The sequence below is a fragment of the Arvicola amphibius genome, chromosome 8, assembly GCF_903992535.2.
Source record: "Arvicola amphibius chromosome 8, mArvAmp1.2, whole genome shotgun sequence".
NCBI lineage: Eukaryota > Metazoa > Chordata > Mammalia > Rodentia > Cricetidae > Arvicola > Arvicola amphibius.
In genome coordinates, this window is record NC_052054.1 from 64,585,056 (window position 1) to 64,599,833 (window position 14,778).

At 38.7% G+C, this 14,778-nt stretch overlaps 1 non-coding gene across 1 annotated transcript; it reads left to right on the top strand.

The window, feature by feature from the left end:
* Window positions 1–11,106: 11,106 nt before the first annotated feature.
* LOC119822035 lies at window positions 11,107–11,216 on the top strand. The gene has a single exon (XR_005286650.1). It is a non-coding gene; the product is annotated as a U6 spliceosomal RNA (small nuclear RNA).
* Window positions 11,217–14,778: the final 3,562 nt, after the last annotated feature.

A 14,778-nucleotide genomic window follows, 5' to 3' on the forward strand; every position in this document is an offset into this window, starting at 1 on the left:
ATGGGACCTATGAAAGCAGTGCTAAGAGGAAAGTTCATTTCACTAAGGGCCTACTTAAAGAAAGTGGAGAAATCTCACACTAGTGACTTAACAGCACACCTTGAATGCTCTAGAACAAAAGAAGCAGACTCACTCAGGAGGAGCAGATGACAGGAAGTAATTAAACTGAGGGCCAAAATCAATAAAATAGAAAAAAACTATACAAAGCATCAATGAAACAAAGAGCTGGTTCTCTGAGAAAATCAACAAGATAGACAAACCCTTATCCAATCTAATCAAAAGGCAGACAGAGAAAGAACATCCAAATTAACAAAATCAGAAATGAAAAGGGGCATGTAACAACAGACACCAATGGCAACCAGAGAATGATTAGGTCATACTACAAAAATCTGTACTCCACAAAATTGGAAAACATAAAAAGGACAATTTTCTGGATAGGTACCACACACAAAAATTAAATTAAGTCCAGGTGAACACTTTAAATAGACCCACAAGGAAATAGAAGCTGTCATCAAAAACCAACCAATTTAAAAAAAAAAAGCTGTGGACCAAATGGTTTCAATGCAGAATACTACCAGAACTTCAAACAAGAGATAATATTTATACTTCACAAATTGTTCCACATAGTAAAACAGAGGGAACATTGCCAAACCCTTTTTATAAGACCACAGTTACCCTGATACTGAAAACAAACAAAGACTCAAGAAAGAGAATTACAGACCAACCTCCCTCATGAACATTTGTGTAAAAATACTCAATAAAATGATGGCAAACCAAATTCAAGAACAAATCAAAAAACTCATCCCCCATAATCAAGTACAGTTCATCCCAAAGATGCAGAGATAGTTCAACATACGAAAATCTATCAATGTAACCCACTATATAAATAAACTAAAAGAATAAAACCATATGGTCATCTCAGTACATGATGAAAAAACATTTGACAAGATCCAACACATATTAGAGAGCTCAGGGACACAAGGAATGTACCTAAACAAAATAAAAGCAATATACAAGCTGACAGCCACCATGAAATTAAATGGAGAGAAATTCCAAGTGATTCCACTAAAATCAAGGAAAAAGCAAGGCTATCCCACTCTCTCTGTATCTATTCAACATAGTTTGTAAGTTCTAGCTAGAACAATAAGACAAGAAAGATCAAAGGGATACAAATTGGAAGGGAAGAAGTTAAACTTTCACTATCTGCAGATGATATGACATTATACATGTGACAACAAAAACCTACCAGGAAAACCCTACCCACTAATAAATACCTTTAGTAATGTGGTAGGATACAATATCAACACAAAAAAATTCAGTAGCCCTCCTATATATAAATGATAAACTTTGAAAGAAATCAGAGAAACATTACCTTTCACAATAGCCACAAATAACATAGACTATCTTGAGGTAACACTAACCAAAGATGTGAAAGACCTGTTCTACAGGAACTTTAAGTCTTTGAAGAAAGCAGTTGATAAAGATACCAGAAAATGTAAATATCTCCCATGCTTTTGGATAAGAAGGGTCAACATAATAAAAATGGCAATCCTACCCAAAGTAATCTACAGATTCAATGAAATCCCCATCAAAATCCCAACATAATTCTTCACAGACCTCAAAAGAATAATACTCAACTTCATATAGAAAAAAAATCAGAAAAGCCAAAACAATCCTGTACAAGAACACATTAGAAAAATTATCCACTATGATCAAGTAGGCTTCATCCCAGAGATGCAGGGCTGGTTCAACATACGAAAATCTATCAATGTAATCCATCATATAAATAAACTGAAGGATAAAAACCATATGATCATCTCATTAGATGCAGAAAAAGCATTTGACAAAATTCAGCACCCATTTATGATAAAGGTCTTGGAGAGATTAGGGATACAGGGGTCATTCCTAAATATAATAAAAGCTATTTACAGCAAGCCGACAGCTAACATCAAATTAAACTGAGAGAAACTCAAGGCCATCCCACTAAATTCAGGAACGCTACAAGGCTGTCCACTCTCTCCTTATCTCTTCAATATAGTGCTTGAAGCTCTAGCAATAGCAATAAGACAACACAAGGGGATCAAGGGGATTCGAATTGGAAAGGAAGAAGTTAAACTTTCGTTATTTGCAGGTGATATGATAGTGTACATAAGTGACCTCAAAAACTCCACCAAAGAACTCCTACAGCTGATAAACTCCTTTAGTATCGTGGCGGGATACAAGATCAACTCCAAAAAGTCAGTTGCCCTCCTATATACAAAGGATAAGGAAGCAGAGAAAGAAATCAGAGAAGCTTCACCTTTCACGATAGCCACAAATAGCATAAAATATCTTGGGGTAACTCTAACCAAGGAAGTGAAAGACCTATTTGACAAGAACTTTAAGTCTTTGAAGAAAGAAATTGAAGAGGATACCAGAAAATGGAAGGATCTCCCTTGCTCTTGGATTGGGAGGATCAACATAGTAAAAATGGCAATACTACCAAAGGCAATCTATAGATTTAATGCAATCCCCTTAAAGATCCCATCAAAATTCTTCACAGATCTTGAGAGAACAATAATCAACTTTATTTGGAAAAACAAGAAACCCAGGATAGCCAAAACAATCTTATACAATAAAGGAACTTCTGGAGGCATTACCATCCCTGACTTCAAACTCTATTACAGAGCTACAGTATTGAAAACAGCTTGGTATTGGCATAAAAATAGAGAAGTCGACCAATGGAATCGAATAGAAGACCCAGATCTTAACCCACAAACCTATGAACACCTGATTTTTTATAAAGGAGCTAAAAGTACACAATGGAAGAAAGAAAGCATCTTCAACAAATGGTGCTGGCATAACTGGATGTCAACCTGTAGAAGAATGAAAGTAGATCCATGTCTATCACCATGCACAAAACTCAAGTCCAAATGGATTAAAGACCTCAATATCAATCTGAACACACTGAACCTGTTAGAGGAGAAAGTGGGAAGTACTCTACAACATTTGGGCACAGGAGACCGCTTCCTACGTATAGCCCCAGCAACACAGACATTAACGGCAACATTGAATAAATGGGACCTCCTGAAGCTGAGCAGCTTCTGTAAAGCAAAGGACACTGTCACTAAGACAAAAAGGCAGCCTACTGACTGGGAAAAGATCTTCACCAACCCCGCAACAGACAAAGGTCTGATCTCCAAAATATATAAGGAACTCAAGAGACTAGACTTTAAAATGCTAATTAACCCAATTAAAAAATGGGGCGCTGAACTGAACAGAGAATTCTTAACAGAAGAAGTTCGAATGGCCAAAAGACACTTTAGGGCATGCTCAACCTCCTTAGCAATCAGGGAAATGCAAATCAAAACAACGTTGAGATACCATCTTACACCTGTCAGAATGGCTAAAATCAAAAACACCAATGATAGCCTTTGCTGGAGAGGATGTGGAGTAAGGGGTACACTCATCCATTGCTGGTGGGAATGCAAACTTGTGCAACCGCTTTGGAAAGCAGTGTGGAGGTTTCTCAGGAAATTTGGGATCCACCTACCCCAGGACCCAGCAATCCCACTCTTGGGAATTTACCCAAGAGATGCCCAATCATATTACAAAAGCATTTGTTCAACTATGTTTATAACAGCATTATTTGTAATAGCCAGAACCTGGAAACAACCTAGATGCCCTTCAGTGGAAGAATGGATGAAGAAAGTGTGGAATATATACATATTAGAGTACTACTTGGCGGTAAAAAACAATGACATCTTGAATTTTGCATGCAAATGGAGGGAAATAGAAAACACCATCCTGAGTGAGGTAACCGAGGCCCAAAAAGATGAACATGGGATGTACTCACTCATAATTGGGTTCTAGCCATAAATAAAGGACATCGAGCCTATAATTCGTAAAAATCCTAGAGAAGCTATATAAGAAGGTAAACCCAAAGAAAAACATATAGTTATCCTCCTGGATACTGGAAGTAGACAAGATTGCCGGACAAAAATCGGGAACATGGGGGTGGGGTGGGATGGGGAGAGGGGAGGATGGGGAGAGAAAAGTGTGAAGTGGAGGATGGGAAGAGCTTGGGGGAATAGGATGGTTGGGATATAGAAAGGGTGGATATGGGAACAAGGAATTATATATCTTACTTAAGGGAGCCATTCTAGGGTTGGCAGAGAGTTGACTCTAGAGGGGTTCCCAGGTGTCCAGGAAGACGTCCCCAGCTAGTTCCTTGGGCAGCTGAGGAGAGGGTGCCAGAAATGTCCAGATCCTATTGCCATACTCATGAATATCTTGCATATCACCATAGAACCTTCCTTTACCTGGCATTGGATGGAGAAAATGACAGAGCCCCACATAGAAGCACCGGATTGAGCTCCCAAGGTCCTGATGAGGAGCAAAAGGAGGAAGATCATGAGCAAGGAAGTCAGGACCGTGAGGAGTGCGTTTACCCATTGAGACGGTGGGACAGATCTAACGGGAGACCACCAAGTCCAGTTGGAATGGGACTGATGGAACAGGGGACCAAACCGGACTCTCTGAATGTGGCTGATGGTGGAGGAGGACTGAGAAACCAAGGACCACGGCGATGAGCATGAACTCTACAGCATGGACGGGCTCACTGTGAGCCTTGTCAGTTTGGTTGCTCACCTTCCTGGACTTAGCGGGAGCTGGGAGGACCTTGGACTTAACATAGTGAAGGGAACCCTGATGGCTCTTTGGCTTGGAGAGGGGCGGAGTGGGGGTATGGGTGGAAGGGAGGGGAGGGAAGGGAGAGGAGGAGGGGAGGAGATAGAAATTTTTAATAAAAAAATGAGAAAAAAAGAAAAGAAAAAAATAAAAATAAAAGAAATAGAGGTTAACATAAAGCCATGTAAAGATTAAAAGTACACAGAAAGTCTGAAAAAAAAAGAACTAGGTACATCTGAAAATTGCTGTGAGACTCATTTGTGCCAGTATTACATGTTTGTAAAATAAAATGATATAAAGTGTACAATGTATGGAAAATATTTATGTGTTTTAACAATATAAATAGTTAACAAGTCATCAGGAATAGAACAATACCATTTTGTGAATATGTTTAAGGGAAGAATAATAACTCCTATGTCCTCTTACACATTATGTATCATCTGAACAATAAACATCAAACTCAAACATATGCTTTCAGGCTGAATGATGCACTCAGAGTTAAATACAATCTATTTCCCAATTAGACTTCTTACCACTGCAGTATCTTTATGTATAAATATAGATATTTATCTATACATTTTGAAATTAAAAAAGATCTTAAAATATTATTTATTACCATATGGAAAATGTCATTGAAATTTTCAGTAACACTAGATAGAATTTGAGATTAGAACTTATGAGAGTGAAACACTAAGTCCTGCACACTAAACATTAAGAAGCATCAATGACTGGAACTCTTAGTGATCTAAAGTGCTATGTTTGAAACAACAATCAGCAATACCAAACTAAAATGTGACTAGTGCCAAAATTGGTAAAATAAAGAGCTATAATTAGTAAAATTATTGCAAGAGGAATGTAAGACATAAAGGAGATATAACTGACAATGAATAAACAGATTAAACATAAAGAGAAGAGGCACATGATTCTTAAATAATTGAAAAGATGAGCTAGTGGGTAACTGTTCTCAAGTGTTGCCAAGTATCACACGCCACAGCTATCATGAAGGCAAGTTGCAAGGAAAGTAAGCAGTTACCACCATTAGTGACAACTCACCTTTCAAAGAATGCAAACATATCATTTGCACTCCATGTATTATTTTTTCATGTATTCTTTCTTTACTCTAAAGAGACAGTGAAGAACTACTGTGGAAATAAAGGCCAGCAGTTGTACATATATATAAATAAAGTATGGAAAAACAGAATCACATAAGAACTTCACAGTGGGCAGGTCTTCTACTTTCATTCTTTATGCAGCTTTAAAAGGCACAGTGTGACCACATGCAGAACATCTCAGAGAGTAACTGAATATCTATGTAAAATCTCTCTGGAGCTAGGAGTGCCAACATATTAGTTGCCCTGGAATATACATTTGAGGCTTCATGGTGACTAAAGGGTAATCACAGACTCTAATCAATAACAATTTAGTTGCACCCATTTAAGCTGATATTCATTGACTAGTATGGTTTTCTTTCAGTAAGACATCATTGGCTACTCTGTTGTGGAAACAGTCAAAAGGAGGGATATATATATGATGGACCAAGTTATAGAATCCCCATTTCACTGAGCTTCCAGTCTTATAAGTAGGAGGGTAACAGGGAGAATAACAGAACACTCCCTGAACAAAATAAAAGTAGAAAAATAGCATTGGGTCTCTAAAAGAATTTGGGGTTGTTTCTTGGTATGCAGTTTGAAATGACAGAACAAAAAATTCAAAGCATTGCTCTGATTCTCATCCTCTGTGCCCCTATGACATATTCATGATGAAACTTACATAGAAATTTCAAAGAACTTACGGTTTATTCAGACTGATGTTGAAATAATCTTTTTCCTCAGGAAACCGAAATGTTTCAAAGAAAAAGACACAACCTTTCACCAAGTTGTCGTCCTTGTCTTTATTCTGATTCATTCTCCAAAAGCACCTGGGATGAGTGAACCTGGACACAAGAAGTGAAATGTTCAGGAGAAAGAAGAGAAAAATCAAAGTGAACATCTTTGTCCTACTCGAAACCTGGGCAGAGTATGTTGTAAAGTGCTACTCAGATCAGCACATTATATGGGCACAAGTATATTCCCACCTACTTTTATTTCTGTAGCCAAAGGGGAGGCTATTTGTGTATTCATGATTCCTTTATTTCTCAGTTGATTCCTCACCTCTAGAGGAATCTTGGACACTTTCTTCCCTGTGGCTGTGCACCTGATATCCATGTGATCAAATCTGGTTGAGAAATATATATGAGTATTCAGGTAGTTTCATGACATCATTTAATTTTGTAGAAATTAAGGCTCCTTAGAGGATGCCATTTGGAGAAAATTTGGTCCCAGGACTGCCAGAACAATCTATTTATGTTGATGCCTGTGGAAATGATGTCAGTGGATTTTTATTAGATAATTCACACTGAGACATGCAGCAATATTTCAGAAAGGACACACATGTCAAATTCCCTAGCTGCACACTGGGAATTCTTTCACAAAGTCCTTGTCAGGGAAAAACAGGTCCATGGCTAGAAAAATTGAGTTCCACACAGCTTGCACAGTGGGACCTATACTGTACGACTGACAGTAACAGGATATCTAACCAAATCTTGTGCTTCCATAGTCTTGAGAATCAATAATCAGCCCTAGATAAAAGTTGTATTGAATCCTCCTGTTCTACGACAATCCAAATCATCACAGAATCAGTTAATTTTACAGCATTCCAAAAATGTTGTTTTTGAATATTCAACAAGACCACTGTAGATCACATGTCCAACATTTCAAATACTAAATAATATCTCTCATTCCTCCCAGCCAATCATTATTGAAGAGAAGATAAGGCAAGTACTTGATTTCTAAAACGTGATAGCTCTCCGTGAGCCTCAGTCCTCACAAATCACTTGTTTGTTTTTACCAAATTGTTCTACTTTAGATGTGATTGCCTATAGTGTTTTGCTCATTTTAGTTTCTGGTAGTGGCCATGAAGAAGTCTTGTTGAGAATCTACAAAGCAAATAGAAACTGTGAAATGATCCTGGATTCAATGTATAAATTCTTCTTATACAGTTTTCCAATTCATCTTTTTTTGCTTACTTTTTAGACCCTGCATTGCCACTGTGAGGACATTTTGATGAGTGTGAACAGATGAGCCTCTTTCAATGGGTATGAACTGCAAGAAAAAGCAGAACAAAAGTAGGCAAGTCATTCTGTGCTTGCTTATAAGACTTACTTAGCATCTGATATGAGGCAAACAGGACTAGTGTTCTCATCTAGAGCTTACTGTACTTTCAAAGATCAACACATAAAAGGCTGTGCCCTCTGGTTCTGTGATGAGCTGTCCTGTGGGGCTAAGATATGAACAGAGACGTATATGACAGGAAAAGACTTTCATAGGACCACAGAACAAATTCAACTTATTTATGTATTTATTTATTTTACACCCCAACTACACTTTCATTTCCTTCCTCTTTTCTCAGTCCTCCCGACCTCCGATCTGCCTCTAACCCCAAACTCCTCCTTCTCTGTTTCTATTCAGAAAATATAAGCGCTCCCATGGATATCAACATGACATGGCATTTCAATTTGTAGTAAGACTAATCACCTTGCCTTGTATTAAGGATGATCAAGGGGACCGAATAAGAGGAGTGTGGTCCCAAAAGCCAGCAAAGGAGAGTAGAGATAGCCCCTTTCTCAGAAATTTGAAAACTGATCTACCTCAAGATCCAGAAAAATCATCTTTCAAGAGTGCAAATGAAATCTGCAGTCGTAAAGATTTGCTATGGTATCCAGTTTTATGTTTAATAATTATTATTATTTTAATTAATATATATCATACAGGATTCCATTGTGTCACTCACATATGTATTGCATGACCTGTCTCAAAATTTGCCCCCGTCACACACATGTTGTTCATCGTACTACCAATTCTGTTCCTCAATTTGAACAACTTCCTTCTCACCTTATGATGTGTCTATATGTGTTTGTTCAACTTATGAGACAAGTGTGATATTTTCTTCATACTGGCTTCACAGGGTACCCCAACCAAATTCCTTCAGGCATTCAAATCTCAAATAATACCTAACCTACTTTCTTTGTGTTAAAATGTATGTATATATGTATACACATATACATGCACGCACACACACACACACACACACACACACACTGTTACATTTTGAATTTGTGAAAAATATGCATTTCCAGAGTCTGTCTGTTCGGGTAACATGATGGATGACCCATCTCCTGTTAATGACATCATTTAATTCTTCTAGTTTGAGAAGAAACCCATTATGAACAAATAAATCCTGTGAGACTTTAATCTCACGATATGAATAAGAGAAGTCTGAATCCAGTAATCTTGTACTGGCTTTTGGGAACCCATTCTCTTTGGATGGATACCTTGCTCAGCCTAGATATAATAGATAGTGTATGGAGGGCCTTGGACCTTGCCCAAATCTGTGTGCCTTACCCTTTCTAAGGAGTAGATGGGGGTGTAGTTGTGTAGAGGATGGAGGGGATGGGAGGAGGGAAGGGAGTGGGAACTGAGATTAGTATATAAAATGAAAAAAGATAGTTTCTTTTCTTATTTTAAAAGAATACAATAAAATGAATTAAAAAAATAAAATGATGAACAAGTATCTGTATAGTAAGATGTAGAATAATTTGGGTATGTGTCCAAGAGTAGTATAGCTGGATCTTGAAGAAGATACATTCACAGCTTCATGAGGAATTGCCACACTGGTTTCCATAAGGCTGCACATGTTTTTACTCTCACAAGCAATCAATAAGTAGTCTCCTCTCCCCACATCTGCACCAACATGCATTGTCATTTGTATTATTGAACCTGGCCATTCTGGCTGGGGCAGAAGGAAATATCTAAGTTGAAGGCATAAGTCACAAACAATCCCACACCAGTTTGGAATTATGATTAATAGAATGGTTATTTATTTAAAGGGAAAAAAACTTACAGATCACCGTCCCAGACAATAGTCCTCTGCGCGATCAGGAAAGGAGTCTAGTAGCTGGAAGCGGAGCCAGAAGCAAGAGGGAGAGTGGAGGGCCGCCGCTGCGTTTTTAGAAAGAGAGAGACCATGCCCCAGTGGGCTGGTATGTCAGCGGCTATTGGCTGAAGGAGAGGAAGGAGCTTCCGCAGCACAAAGTAGTTCTTATTTGCTTTTCTCTGATGGCTATGATTTCTTTAAGTGTTGTTCAGTCATTTGTGTCTCACATTCTGAGAACTCACTGATTAATACAGTACCCCGTCTTTAATTTGGCTATTGTTTGTTTGATAATTAGTTTTTAATTTTTATGCATTCAAGGTACTAATCCCCTACATCTAGTGTCCTACCAGAATTTGTTTTTTATTGAATTTTATTGAACTCTACATTTTTCTCTGCTCTCCTCCCTACCTCTCCCCTCCCATTCAGTCTTCTCTGAAGGTCCCCATGCTCCCAATTTACTCAGGAGAGCTTGTCTTTTTCTATTTCCCATGGAAATTAGATCGATGTGTCTCTTAGGGTCCTCACTGTTATCTAGGTTCTCTGAGATAGTGATTTGTAGGCTGACTATCTTTGCTTTATGTTAAACCCACTTAGGAGTGAGTACATATGATATCTGTTATCCTGAGTCTGAGTTACCTCACTCAATATCATGTTTTCTAGCTCCATCCATTTGCCTAAAAATTTCAAGATATTGGTGTTTTTTTTTTCTGCTGTGTATTACTCCGTTGTGTAAACGTACCACATTTTCCTTATCCATTCTTCGGTTAAGGGGCATTTAGGTAATTTCCTGGTTCTGGCTATGACAAATAATGCTGTTATGAACATAGTTGAGCACATGTCCTTGTTGTACGATTGAGTATCCTTTGGATATATACCCAAAAGTGGCATTTCTGGGTCTTAAGGTTGTTTCCTAATTTTCTGAGAAATCACCATACCGATATCAAAAGGGCCTTACCAGTTTGCACTCCCACCAGCAAAGGAGAAGTGTTCCCTTTACCCCACAAACGCTCCAGCATAAGTTGTCATCAGTGATTTTGATCTTGGCCATTCTTACAGGTGTAAGATGGAATCTCAGAGTTGTTTTGATTTGCATTTCTCTGATGACTAAGGATGTTGAGCATTTCCTTAAGTGTCTTTCAGTCATTTTAGATTCCTCTTTGAAGAGTTCTCTGTTTAGGTCTGTACTCCATTTTTTTTTGGGGGGGGAGGTATGTGTTCTCTTAGTGTTTGTACATTTACTTACAGATATTTTAAAGGTTAGCAGTACTAAGGAAGGACAACAGCAATTGCTTCAGTTTTTGAAATGTGTAAAGGATGTGTGTCCCTAGTTCCCTGCAGAAGGGACCATGGAGTCTCGAGATTTATAAAGGTATGAGTCAATGAGCACTCTTTGTCTTGGTCTGTGTCTGACTATTGCTATGCTGCTGTTCTGTTTTTTGTGTTCATGTCTTTCAAAAGTTTAAGTGAGTGCTCACTTCAGCAGCACATATAGTAAAACATATAGTAAAATACAGAGAATATTAGCATGGCCCCTGTGCAAGGATGACATGCAAATTCGTGAAGTGTTCCATATGTTTATAAGCAACCCCAAGAATTTTACCAAGGAACTTCTAACCACAAGATCATTCAGGAATGAGTGAGCAGCCTCCTAACTAACAGACACTTGTTGCTAGGAAGCAGCTTTACTTTCTATCTTGATGTTTCTGAGGTTTGTCGTCAGCAGTATACTTTCTTCTGGATAGTGTTCTTTTCTCACGGGCAAAATCAGAAGTCTCTCACAGCCCTCAAGTTTACTGGAAAAAAACAGAGTAGGCAAGCTTGAACTCAAATGACTTATAAATCAGAATGAACTCCAGATGGAAACAGAGGCACACATGGGCTCCCACAAGTGACAAAGAGAAACCCAGTGTTAGGATGAGGTGTTTAATTTTAATTCAGCATGTTAATTAGGTGAGCCAATGGGGGCTTCTGATTGCCTGACTTTGATACTTTGATAACTGGACCTTGGTAGTCAGCCTCATGGAGAGGAAGTGGCCAGATAAGGGACTAACTCTTGATTGACGAGCTTTCAGAGTGTAATCTAATGGTTTTCAGCAAGAAAGAGGGAGTGAAGAAGAGCAAAGCCCACCAGAGCTGTGGTCACCACACTCGAGCTGGCCAGAGATCCCTTCAGATATAATATAACTAATATGATACAATATCACTGAATAAACAAAACAGTTAAACGCCATAACAAAATATTTTATTAACGATCTTCCAACTGCGCATGCCCACAATGTGAACAACATTTCCCAGAGGCATCCGGGCAGTGCCAGGCCGATTTGCGTGCTGGGAGAGAAATGATGTGGATGTAATAGAGAGTTGAAAATATATGTGGTCAGAGTGCATTATATACAAGTATAAAATTCTCAAAGAATAAAGAAAAATGTTTAAAAGAATAACGGGCTCATTTACAACCCCATCAACCCAAGCACTCCGAACTATATGTCCCAGAGGTCTGTGCGTAGTGCACAGCATGCAAAGTTGCATTCTGGGAGGTGCAATTTTTAAAGAGGTTCTGTCCGGCCGCCATCAGAGTTCACTTAAAGCATGCCTCTGGGGCTGGTGCAAAGAAAGAATAGGAGAGAAAAGTGGTCTCTGGATAGAAAATTGTATTCTCCCCAGATAAAATCTGGAATGGTCTTCTACAGAGACTCTAGGTAAAGGAGAGGATCTTGAAAGACAAAAAAGAAGCAAGATGTAATCCTGGAGAAATGGAATACTTGAGTCTCTACTCAAAAAAAAGAAGAAAAGGAAGTAAGGAGATATGCAGAGAGAGAGACAGAGACATAGAAGAAATAGAAGGAATGAGAAAATGGACTGGACTGGAGCAGCCTGGAGAGCTGAATCACAAACTGAATGATGAGACCCTACCGCATCCCAGGATGGACATCTGTGCTGTGAATATCTGGTACATTCTCGCCTGTGGCTGTGTCTTATTGCTTGATGAGAGCTCTCTCTCTGGAAAAAACTGAGATGAGGCTGTGGGAACATCTTTATAGTGAGCAACCATAAAGAGCAAGCACGTGTACTCTGGTGTGTCTCCTTAACTAGGAATTACTCTGTACCGTGTCAGCAGGTGTCAGCAGGTTGAGTTGGCTTCTTAAGTGAATGCAGGTGAGGGTTAGTTCTGTTATCTTTTACTCCTCTTTTTAAACAACTTTTTTTTCTTACTAAGAGTCTTATATGGGTAGAAACATTGCAATGATAGCCCAGAAAGCTCTTAAACATGCTGCCCCCCCCCCGATTTTCTGTTAATAAGACAAGCAGAAGGCACTTATTATAATCCAACCTTTTTTTCCCTTGAGATATATATTTTTCTCCACTACCTTCCCTTCTACTCTCCCCTTTAACCCTCTCCCATTGCCCCATGCTCCCAATTTACTCAAAAGATCTTGTCATTTCTATGTTCCATGTAGTTTAGATCCATTTATGTCTCTCGTAGGGTCCTCATTGTTGTCTAGGTTCTCTGGGATTGTAATTGTAGGCTGGTTTTTCTTTATGTCTAAAAGCCACTCATGAGTGGGTACATATGATATTTGTCTATCTGGGTCTGGGTTACCTCACTCAATATGATGTTTTCTAGATACGTCCATTGGCCCGCAAATTTCAAGATGCCAGTATTTTTTTTCGGCTGTGTAGAACTCCCATTGCGTAAATGTATCTTTTCCTTATCCATTCTTCAGCTAAGGGACATTTAGGTTGTTTCCAGGTTCTGGCTATGACAAACAAAGCTGCTATGAACATAGTTGAGCACATGTCCTTGTGGCACGATTGAGCATCCTTTGGGTATACACCCAAATGTGGTATTGCTGGATCTTGAGGTAGGTGGTTTCCCAATTTTTTGAGCAATCGCCATACTGATATTTAAAAGGGCTGTATCAGTTTGCACTCCCACAAGCAATAGCACAGTGTTCCCTTTACCCCACAACCTCTCCAGCATAAATTGTTATCAGTGTTTTTGATTTTAGTCATTCTTACAGGTGTAAGATGGAATCTCAGAGTTGTTTTGATTTGAATTTCTCTGATGACTAAGGATGTTGAACATTTCCTTAAATGTCTTTCAGTCATTTTAGATTCCTCTGTTGAGGGTTCTCTGGTTAGGACTGTACCCCATTTTTATTCAATAATTTGTTCTTTTGATGACCAATTTCTTGAGTTCTTTGTATATTTTGGAAATCAGTCCTTTCTCTGTCCAGTGTCGGGTTTGTGAAGATCTTTTCCCATTCTGTTGGCTGTGGTTTTTTCTTGTTGACTGTCCTTTGCTTTACAGAAGCTTCTCAGTTTCAGAAAGTCCCATTTATTGTTTCTCTCAGTGTCTATGCTACTGGGGATATATTTAGGAAGTGATCTCCTGTGTCAATGTGTTTAAGTGTACTTTCCACTTTCTCTTCTATGAGGTTCAGTGTGGTTGGATAAGCCAATCTTTTCAATAATATATTTGTTCCTTTACAATTTAACAAATATTAATAATATTCTCCCCATTTTCTTCTTATCCTCTCCTTTCCAACAAGTCCCCTCAGCTATTTTCATATCTTCTTTTGTTTGGTTTTGTGGCACTTTGTGGGCGAGGCACTCGCTACATATAATTATGATTGCTAGCATGGGAAGGGGGTTATTTACTCTGCAAGGGCAGTTTAGCACTGGGTAGGGAATATGACAGGAACTGAGTGATAATGATCCTGTCTTAATGTATTTTTGGTTAAAATTCATGAGCTGAAGTTATAGTTCTGAGAGTAAAAAGCACTTTCATGTACCACACTTGTGCACATACTGAACACACAAAGCTCACCACTTAACGTCATTTTCCATAGTGTTTATCTATGATTGCCTCTCTGTTCCAGGACACCATGGAACACTGTGCTGTCACAGCTCTTAGATCCCTCCTGACTATGCTGACTCCGTTTTCAATCGTCTCCACACTTTCTGAGGTGAAGTATTTTGTTGGCTGCTCCTCTGCAGGAATTTTTCTGCTATTTCTCATGAATTCACTGGGACGATAGAAATGAGAGAGGGATTACCTACACTGCCATATTTACCACAACACTATATGTCCTCCTTGACTACTTGATAGCAATTTGATGGACAGCCTGGGATACA